Source organism: Plecotus auritus (genome assembly GCF_963455305.1).
Source record: "Plecotus auritus genome assembly, chromosome: 3".
Taxonomy (NCBI): domain Eukaryota; kingdom Metazoa; phylum Chordata; class Mammalia; order Chiroptera; family Vespertilionidae; genus Plecotus; species Plecotus auritus.
This window is the reverse complement of record NC_137772.1, coordinates 28,601,268-28,612,587: the sequence shown is the minus strand read 5'-3', so window position 1 is coordinate 28,612,587 and position 11,320 is coordinate 28,601,268. Positions and strand designations below refer to the sequence as shown.

Genomic DNA, 11,320 nt, shown 5'->3' with positions numbered 1-11,320 from the left:
TTTATGTATAACTAGGGTCTAAATTTTTATAAAAGCTATGTAAAAAGGAACTCTCTGGAACGACCAAAAGCTGCCAAAACTCCATCTTCCATACAGGATCAAAGCATAATAACTCTATTCTTAAATCTCTATGTATCTTTTTAAAAAATATATATTTTATTGATTTTTTACAGAGAGGAAGGGAGAAGGATAGAGAGTTAGAAACATTGATGAGAGAGAAACATCAATCAGCTGCCTCCTGCACACCTCCTACTGGGGCTGTGCCCGAAACCAAGGTAGGTACATGCCCTTGACTGGAATCAAACCTGGGACCTTTCAGTCCGCAGGTTGACGCTCTATCCACTGAGCCAAACCGGTTAGGGCTGTATCTTTTTTTTTTTTTTTTTAATCATCAGTTAATCCTTTATTCAAAATGAACCAGACTACATAGTCTATGTATCTTTTTTAAAGAAACACTTTTAATATTTAGACTCTAGGATTCTAAACAATATTTTGTACAATAAAAAAATCATGAACAAACGGCTGCAAGGGAGAAAAGAAAACTGTGACTATTAAATATGATATGCTTCATTCCGGATTCACTTTTGATCTTTATTAGATATAATCTGCCATCCTCACCTAGTAGTAGCTTGTGTTTGCATACTCTTTTGTATGCCATTTCATATATACATGCCCTGAAACCCTGAACTCATTTTCTAAGCTTCCATTTTCTCTTCACTTGGTTTTTAACACCACACTGCCATGAGTTTTGTTCTGGCCATGCCACTGGTCTGCTTAGAATGTTCTCTTGGTTCTCCATTGTCTTTAGAATAAAAACTTGTGATATAGAAAATCCTTCTAAGCTGGCCTCTCCACTTTGTCCCCTCCTCCTGCACTGGATGCAGTGTTCATGCAGACTTTGATAGGCACTGCTGGAGTGCTCTGCAGGATGCAGTTAATACTGCTGGTTAATACTGCTCCCATCCCAGAGCCGATAGCCCTCAGCCCCTGTCCACACTTAGTGCTATCCAGCTTGCTCATTTTGCTGGTCTAATTGGTGTAAAATGATGAATGAATGAATGAATGAATGAATGAATGAATGAGGTGTGATGCTTTTTGTTTTCTCCTCTGCTAATTGCTCGTTCTCAATGTTTGCCCATCTTCTATTGGAGCACCCATCATTTGTTCCTTACTGGTTTGGGTTAGCTCCTTCTCAGTATTAGATCTTGCAAAAATCTTCTCTTGGACCTGTCAAGACTATATCCACAGTGTCCTTTACTGAAGAGAAATTTCCAACTTTGCTGTATGTATATGAACACATCTTTTGCTTGACTGTGCTTTGTGAGTTTTAATACTCATGCTTCAAGGTTGCTTTAGTATAATCTCCTCTGTGAAATTAGTCATCACCTCTTCTAGGATCCTGAAAGACTTTATACTTCTTTTATTTTATCCTCTTTAAAGAATCCCTTTAGATGTTCTGTCATGGTTTCTGAAGTCTGATCTCTGGTCGTTATTTACCCTTGAATCCCCAGCACAGTCTGACTCATGGTAGTTCGGTGGTGGTGGAATGAATACATTATTCCACCATTTTAGTGGCCATGTCCTTGTCTATGTTGAATTCCAGTAAATCATTTCCTCTTACCTCTACAATGCCTTAGCAAAGAACCTTCTGCTCCTGTGGGTTCTTCCGCTCATTATATTTGAAGTTGGGTCTCAGACAGAATGAATCCTTTAGCATCCGATGATGGCCCCAAGAGTTTCAGAAGCATAGGGCAGCCATTGAGGGTCACATATATTGATCATCAAGGAGTGGGAATGGACTGCAGCGAGAAGAGAACAAGAACCTATGGGGTTAGAGGAGAGAGACTGGTGTTTCCTTCGTTCCTGACAGGTTTTCTGCATTGATCTCTCATGGATGTCATAAGGTACCTCTGTGTTCCTTTATCTAGAGAAAGCTTGAGTAGGTTTCTCTTCTTTATAAGCAAAGTGCCCAAAGATACCTATTCATATGTTTTCTCCATATTAACAGAATATTTACAATTTTCACTAGTGATAATAGTAACTTGTTCAATAAATATTTATTGTAGCTCAGGAATCTTTATTCTTTTAATAGCCACACAAAAGTGGACTCAGATTTAACTTGTCATCTACTGATCTCTTTTTATTCTTCTTTTTTTTCCCCAAATATACTTTTATTTCAGAGACGAAGGGAAAAGGAGAGAGAGATAGAAACATTAATGATGAGAGAGAATCATTGATCGGCTGCCTCCTGCACAGAATACTTGTTTGATCCATCTTGTAAGAACACTTGATCCCTACTGAGGATCAAGCCCATAATCTGGGCATGTTCCCTGACCAGGAATTGAATCCTGACCTCCTGGTTCATAGGTTGATGCTCAACTGCTGAGCCACATCAGCCAGGCTCTTTTTATGCTTTAAGTGGGCACTGTCATGCTTATTGTGACTTAATTCATGTAATGTGACTCATTACAATTTGATTCGTCTTTTTAAATTAACAACATTGATCATGTATATTGCCATGTAAACTGTTACTGTCTAAGATGACATAAATTCTACTTTATATTTACAGTTGTTGGCATCTAAAATTTTTCAGATGAGAATGGAAAACTAAGATAGTAATTTGGTGCTTTGGCGGAAGGACCCCCCTCCCCCCAAATATTTGTATGTTGCTCCTATTTTATTAAAAACATAATGAAACCTCTCTAAATCAGTGCTCTATGATTTCACTTTGTAGTAGTTCATACAGTAACTGGGTTGAGTAAATGTTTTTACTTTAAAATGTTTTATTGTGTAATAAAACACAGACAAAAAAACCTACACAAAACACATATATCTATACTTCTACACTAATAAAAGAGAAACATGCAAATTGACCATCACTCCACTACACCCACCAGCCAATCAGGAGTGAGTATGCAAATTAACCCAACAAAGATGGCGGCGGCCACGGAACTGGAGCGAGCAGGAGGCTTGGATTGCCCCTGGTGATGGAGGAAGCCAAGCTTCCCGCCTGCCCTGGCCGGCCCTGGCCTCCACTCAAGCCTACAAAATTTCAATTATAGAAGATAAATAAATCCCAGATACCTGTTTCCAGCTGGCCCTGGCCTCCACTCAAGAAGGAGCTGAAAAAAAAAAAAAAAAAGGAGGGGCTGGGAGCTTGGGTCACCGGGGGTGTGTGGCCAGCCTGCAAACAGCCATCAGCCCCTCACCCAGGCTGGCCACACCCCCATGGGGTGAGGGTCCCCGCTGGGGGGCTTAGCCAGCCTGCAAACAGCTATCAGCCCCTCACCCAGACTGGCCAGGTACCCCAGTGGGGACCTCCACCCTGAAGGGGGTGTGGCCAGCCTGAAAACAGCCCTCAGCCCCTCACCCAGGATGGCCACACCCACACAGCCCGATCCCTGTAAACGGGCAGTCGAACATCCCTCGAGGGGTCCCAGATTGGAGAGGGTGCAGGCTGGGATGAGGGACACTCCCCCATGCACGAATTTCATGCACTGGGCCTCTAGTAGTTTAATAAGAAATTAAAAGGCAGACACATCCTTGTAATTACTACCCCGCACGATCGGGCCAAGGAGGGATTGTGGAAGGGCTCCAGGGCATGTCTGGCCCATCTTGCTCAGTCTCTACCGGCCAGACTCCAGCAGCAAGCTAACCTACCGGTTGGAGCATATGCACCCTGGTGGTCAGTGCACATCATAGCAACTGGTCGACCAGTTGACCGTCTGCCCCCTGGTAGTCAGTGCATGTCATAGCAAGCAGTTGAGCAGCCTTAGCATATCATTAGCATATTATGCTTTGATTGGTTGTTCGGTTGTTCTGCCATTCAGCCTATTTGTGTATTACCCTTTTATTATATGGGATTATTTTATGCTATAAAGTTTTGGGCCTATAAGTTTTTGTTCTTTCAGTTTCTTCTGGGATATACTTTCATTCTGTGCAGCCTCTTCTTCTAGCTTAGGAACAATCTTCTCTTTTTCAGTAAGAATCCTTCCCATGTGACAGGGAGAGCTTATATGTGGGTGCATCATCCATGAGCTCTCTGGGTTCTGCTCTGCATCTTGGGAGCTCTGTTCACCTGGATGTGCTCAATGACCAGAGAATCTATGTCTACACCCTTAAGTTTAGCATTACTCCCTGCATTGTTAAGCATGTGCAGCAAAAACTCAGCACTCTTTTTGGGTCACAGACCCTGCTTCCAGCCCCACTGATTGGCCTGGTTACACCTACCAACTCCACCATTGTGAGGACGAATGGCATACATTGCTTCTGTAAAGTGACATCCTTCAGATACTTGGTGGCTTTTCAGATATGCATACCCTTGATGGCCTGGATAGTTTTATGAATATTCTTAAAGTGAACACAAAGATCTGAACTTCTTAATTTGCATGGTTTTGTGGGGTATTCTGGGTTAAGTGAATAGCAAACCATTTTCAGAGGTTACCCCAAGCCACTTATGGGAAAAGAGTTATATCAGACTGATTTTTAGCACTTAAATTTTTTAAAAATCCTATTTAGAGTAAAATTATTATAATATCAGAGTAATCACTACTTGATATAGTTTATTGTGTGCTCTCTACAGATAGATAATAGACAGACATGTATACAGTTTTATTCTATTATCCTAAAATGTATATATATACATATATACTTTTAATATGTTACCCTCACTACATTCCTCCCAAGTGTTAATTTAACAAACGAGGAAGCCAAAGATAAATAAATTTGCTCAAGAGACAGAGCTAGAATTGAAATCAAGTTGATTTGCCTAACACCACTTTCCATTATATCCTGCTATGATAATTCTAAGTGGTTCTTATATGTTCATTAAAACAGGTTTGCCATACTTCATGCATGTTACTGTATGTTATTAGAAGTAAGAAACTTCATATTTTTTAAATTATACAAATATTTCACTCCCAAGAATAGCCTTTTTTCTTGATTCATCTTAGTAATACTTCTCTTGATTTTAGCATAAATTAGATAGACTGGCTCTAAGAGAGTATACAACAATAACTTCTCTATGGAATACATATTCTATCAAGCACCAGGTTAAGCAGTTAATGTGGTGAGTTTCATTTAACCCTGAAAATAGTTCTTTGAGGTGGGGTTATCTCCACGTTTCAGAAGAGGGCACAAAGCCTTCTGGTAAGAAAAGGAGCTGGGATGTAAACAGTTCTTCCTCTGGCCACAACTCATGCTGCTAGGCGCCCCCCCCCCACCCTACCCGCCCCAATACAGACCCTCAGAACACAGCTACTCAATTCCAGTTCACTGAGCCACTGATGGCCTCTGAACTGCAGGATCCTTTTTCTTTCTTTCTTTTTTTGTTTTAACTTGTATATTCTTGAGTCACTGAACTAAAATTGTGGCAAAAAGAGGTACTAGATGAAGCGAATGAACAAACCCCAAGACCTGTATGTGCTCCTAAGGCTATGTCTCTTGGCTTTCTTCCCCTGATTTGTAATATGTCAGTATAAGTGTTTTGGAGGAAACACTAGATTTCATCCAATCATCAATATAAAGGCCTGGTGGCTGTAGTTTCTGTAACTTACAAAATGGATGCACAGGGGAAGAGGGACTGAAACCTTCATGTCATGCTTATTAATTACTGTGGGTATTTTAAAACACATCGGAGAGTATTATGGCAGAATGGCAATGGAAAAATAACATTTTCTATATGAACTGATTTTAAATTTAGTTTGCTCGGCAATTTCTGCAAACCTGCCTATCACTGTAAAAGGGCTTGTCTTCTTCGTTTTCAAAGTCATAATTTAAATGACAACCAAATATGTTAAGTGGCTTTTGTGAACTCGATACAGTCTTTGCAGGCCCAGACTTGCCTGGTACAAAGTGTACAAACCAAACATGTGCTTTATAAATTATGGGTAATCAAATGAATACAAAGGGAACAAAAAAGAATCCTCTATATTCAAGTGTTTGGCAGTTACACTTTCAAAATATTGTAAGGAAAACTTACTTGCTGCCATTTGCTTGACTTTTATCTCAAAGGGACTTGAATAAGGCATGCTATATTATTTCCCAGCAATAATGTCAACATTATTCTCTACTGGAAACAATGCTAGAACCTCCTAACCATTCTGTTTGTGAGAATCATAGAGAAATAGAATGGAAAGGACCTCAAGAGATAACGTAATTCTGGTTTTCAATATTGAGCCTCTCCCCTAATTTCTCTGTGTCCATATTTCCATCTGAAAAATGGAGATAGTATCAGGGAAGGTTTTTAAAATGTGGTTGAAGTGAGTGATAATTATGTGTAGATGACTTAATTCGTGTACTTTTTAAGTTCTCATTAGCTAGCTGCTTTTCCTGGGACTGCAGAGAAAGCTAAAGAATACATACTCTAGTGGCCTGGAGGGATTAGGGACTCCATTTATGCCTGACTTTGCTCTTAGAACTCTTAAAAATATAAATTGGTTACACAGTGAAAGAATATTGAACACCACCACCAAACACCATGGGTCTTGAAATTGCCTTCCAGGGTGCTCAGGTGGTTTGTCATTTAGAATCTGACCATCCCTGGGGTAAAGGCAGTCTTATTCCCAGTTAACAGATGAACAAACTGAGACCTAGTAAGATTAATGATAAGCTCAAATTCAAACAGATGCATCACAAATCAAAATAGGCTGGAACTTAGTTTTCAAATTCTGTGTTCTACCAACTAAATTGTTACCTCAAATTTCATTTTAACTTCTTAGGAGAAAGATGAACTATATCCTTTTGATTGGCCAACAATGACAAATAAAAGATTATTTGGATCATGAAATGACTTCCCTCCATTCAGAATTGTTTAAACTAAATTGAAAAAGGAAATGTCAAGCTTCAGTCAAAACTGTCAGCTAGCAGAACAATTTAAGTGTCTACATTTGTCATATGTTGGTTAATACATTCAGCTCAAATTTCTCCACAGCTTTAATTAAGGACTAGCATTTCTAAAAATTTTATAATCCTTTTGAAGCATACTAGATTTGCCAGGGTCCTTTTTTTTTTTTTTTTTAATAAACAAAGAAAGGGTATATTTTACAAGTATTAAGTTAGCATACGTAAGAATTATTATAAATTCTATTTTACCATAGCAATGGGCCAGAAGCCACTAAGTAAGGCACCTTAGAAGTAGCCAAAAGCATCCAGCACCTTAAGTAAATTAGACTGCAACTAAATAAGCAAATGTTGAGTATTTAAGATTCCAAACACCTGTATTCATTTATAAATTGTAGATAAGTGAAAATCTGTCCTTGGACTGGCGTTTCTGAAACTCAACCTCCACTCCTCTTCAGAAAACATCACAGGTCTTAAGATGAAAAGAGAAAGCGAACTCTGATGAGCAAAGTCTTAAGGAAGAAAAGGAGCAACTCCTTTCCCAAAACGATTTGCTGATAAAAGCCTTCACAGCCCCCTAAGGGTGCATATATAGTTTGTCTGCAGTTAGCCAGGCCAGCATCCTCTCTCATGTTCTGGACAGTTGACATATTTCCTCAGTCTAAGTTGGTTTCCAGTCAACATTTTATTGATTGACTAGAGGCCTGGTGCACAAAATTTGTGCACTTGTGGGGGGGTGTCCCTCAGCCCAGCCTGCACCCTCTCCAATCTGGGACCCCTCAGGGATGTCCGGCTGAAGGATCAGGCCTAAACTGGCAGTCAGACATCCCTCTCACAATCCGGGACTGCTGGCTCCCAACCACTCGCCTGCCTGCCTGCCTGATCGCCCCTAACTGCTTCTGGCTGCCAGCCTGATCACCCCCTAAACACTCCCCTGCCAGCCTGATCGACACCTAACTGCTCCCCTGCAGGCCTGATCGCCCATAACTGCCCTCCCCTGCTGGCCATCTTGTGACCACATGGGGGTGGCCATTTTGTGCAAGGGTGTGCCAGTCAATTTGCATATTACATCTTTATTATATAGGATATTTGCTGATATACAAAACAATAATGACATGTTAGATTTTGCTTATTTCTCCCCATCCAGTCATTCATTATGCCTAGAGTTTGCTTAAATTTGAGTTTCTTTCTATTATCACATCCCTTTTGCCCAAAGAACTTCTTTTAGTATTTCTTGTACTGAAAGATTTGCTGCTGATAAAGCCTTTCAATTATAATGTCTCTGAAAGTATTTCATTTATCTAAATATATTTGTAATAGCTACTTGAAAGTCCTTGTCTGCTAATTCAGTATTTGGGTCATTTTGGAGTCAGTTTATATCAACTATTTTTTCTCTTGACTATGGACCACATTGTCTCATTCTTCTCTTAACTGTGAATCATTTTACTGTTTTTCTCATTTCCATAACTTCTCATTGTACAGTGGACACTGTGGATGGTATGGTGTAGAGAGTCTAAATTCTATCTTTCTCTGAAATTGTTTTTTGGCAGGACTCAAATTGTCTCACCTATGGTAGGCCGTAACTGAAAACTCTTCTTAGTTCGTTCAGCTTTTTAGTTATTTGTTTCTGCCAGGTTCCTAAGAGTCTCTGTAGATTCATAGTATAGGGTCAGCCAGGGACTTGTCAGAATTTATATGCAGATTTTGAGGTTCCCCCTTCTGTGGTTCACTTCTTCCTGTGATGTTCCTCCTCATGTTCCAGTCCCTCTAGAAGCCCTGAACTCTGTCCTATTCTCAAACCAATTTCACTATAACTTTCTACCTGAGTTCTAGCTACTCTCAACTGGTGGACTTGGAAATACCTTCAGACAAAACCAAAACAAAACATATAATCACAAATCTCAGGTAGTGCAGTCCCCTCTTTCAAGGATCAACCTCCTTCTGTTGTCTGCTTATGGGCACTGTCAAATATTTTTTATGTTTTGTTCTGAATTCATAATCATTATCTGTGCATAAGATTACTCTTCTATTACCAGAAGCAGAACCTACAAACACTTTTCAAAAACATAAAAATAAAACATTGGTTCTATAAATTATTAGAAGTAAATTAATTAATTCAATAAGTATTCACCAAGCATTTACTTTGGTCTAGTTCAGCCGTGGGCAAACTACGGCCCGCAGGCTGGATCCGGCTGTTCTACCCGGTTCTCTTGCTCTCCCCTCCGCTCCTCTACTTTGAATTTATATTAGTTCACACAAACACTCCATCCATGCTTTTGTTCCGGCCCTCTGGTCCAGTTTAAGAACCCATTGTGGCCCTCGAGTCAAAAAGTTTGCCCACCCCTGGTCTAGTTACTATGCTAATACTAGGTGATGGAAAGCATTTACATAGGATTTATATTAGATTGTAGTAAACTTGAACGGACCTGGATTTTTAAACTTCGGACACTTGCAATCCCTTAAAAAAATGAATACAGTAAACATACATTTACTTATTCTGTCATATTTTACATTTCATGGTACATTTTTTTAAAAATTCAGATTTCTGAAGCCAAAAACATTTGCAGTTGACAACACAGTTGGTTGTATTGAAAAATCTCCACTCTCTTCAGCTAGTTTGAAATTTGTCAAAATATCTATATATATATAAAACGCTAAGCGACCGGTTTGACTGGTTGCTATGACGCACGCTGACCACCAGGGGGCAGACGCTCAATGCAGGAGCTGTCCCCTGGTGGTCGGTGCGCTCCCACAGCAGGAGCGCCACTCAGCTGACCAACAGCCGGGCTCCCGGCTGGCAAGCGCAGCTGCGGTGGTGCTAGCCTCTCCTGCCTCTGTGGCAGCGCTACCAAGCGGCTGTGGCGACAGGTGGAGTTGGGTGGGATGAGCAGGAGCAGTGTGGCGCCTGGCCAGGGCTTGGGCTCCTCCCCAGCCGCCTACTGCTTCGAGCACTACTATATCCCTCGGGCACAAAACCGGCAGTCCGATGTCCCCGAGGGGTCCTGGATTGCGAGAGGGTGCAGGCTAGGCTGAGGGACCCCACCGGCGCACGAATCCATGCACCAGGCCTGCAGTTGTTAAATAAAATCCCTGGGATGGAGCTGCTCTTTCAAGAACCTCTGGAACTAGTAAACAACAAAAATAAAAGAAGTGAACACAACACAGTGCTCTTTCAGTATCAAATTTGGGGCTCCACTACTATCAATGGACCTGGACAATAAGTGGCCTCTCCTTTGACTTATCCCAACTGCCTACCTAGGATATGGAATGTTACTAATCTACATAAATAGCTTTAGTTTTTTACTCTAAGTAAAGGGTGGAAAATACATCAGCATAGAATCCAATGCTAAATACCACTTTTATTCTGGGTGAGAAGTCAATGATAGTAGAGAGATGACCTGCTGCTGAAAGTCCCCATATGTGTTACAGGCGTGCTACAGGACTAAGGAGGGTTTACCACCTGAGTTATCAGCTTAGTTCCTCATCCTTACTTTTAAATCCTCATTTAAGACCTGTCTTGCCCATACAGACTTTTAGGGGACTGATGAGGGTCAAAAGGTAGGTGGGAAACTTTTCTTGCTTTATAGTTTTGTGCAAGTTTGGCTCTGGCTTTATTAGGGAGTCAAGTGGAAAACAGGTTAAGAATAAGCTCCAGTCCCTATTCTCACAATTTTGCATAGATGTTAAAGATATGGAAATAAGTAACCATATTTCCTTTTAGTTTTCCTGCATCTGTTCCTATTCTAATTGTTATTAGAATCTAATAGTCTGTAGATGACACATGACTAGCACAGTTATGTATTTCATAACTATTTGTTGAATTACTTCATTCCATATACTTTTGTCCTTTTCCTCCGATATATTTGTTACTATCTGAAATTATTTTATTACCATTTTGTTATTTCTACTCAATATTGAAAATATTTCTGACATTACACCAATTTTACCATAAACTCCACATTTCATTCTCTGATGAATCATATAAATAACTCCACCTGAAGCAGTGCGAGGTCAATAGCAAACGTCTGTGTCCTTTAGGGGCCAACAGCTTCCCTGAGTGCAGCTAGCTGGCATCAGCTAAACAACTATTTAACATGCTCAAGCTGTGCACCAAGAGAGGCTGACCGGTGCTTACAGCTCAGTATCTTCTGCATTTAAAAAGAAGAAACAAAAGAACACCAATGTTATTTACCAGCTTATTAGTCATTCCTCTTTTCTGCCAAAGAAAATAGTTCCACTGAATCTTTGGAGGATTCAGGGGCAGAAGCAGGACAATCACCTGGTGTCGCTTTGAAGTGTGGCTGCAGGCTTCCACCCTTCCCAGCTCAGCTGTTGAAGCAGAGAAGAAACTTCAAAGGCAGACTTACTGTTGTTCCTGCCAGTGGGGGTGAGTGATTCCCATGTTTGCTTTAGAGAAAAAAACCAGGAATTCATCCGCTCTTACTTGCCAGGGTTTGATGCTCACCAAATGATCTACCAG

The 11,320-nt window shown here is 40.5% G+C and overlaps 1 protein-coding gene across 1 annotated transcript in view; it reads left to right on the top strand.

Annotated features, from left to right (window-relative positions):
- Nucleotides 1–10,934: 10,934 nt before the first annotated feature.
- The window catches only part of SLC20A2 (solute carrier family 20 member 2), a 108,843-nt gene continuing 108,457 nt past the window's right edge, over nucleotides 10,935–11,320 (top strand). The window contains exon 1 of the mRNA XM_080662879.1: nucleotides 10,935–11,227. The gene's annotated coding sequence lies outside the window, so the exon portion shown is untranslated. The remainder of the gene's footprint in view (nucleotides 11,228–11,320) is intronic.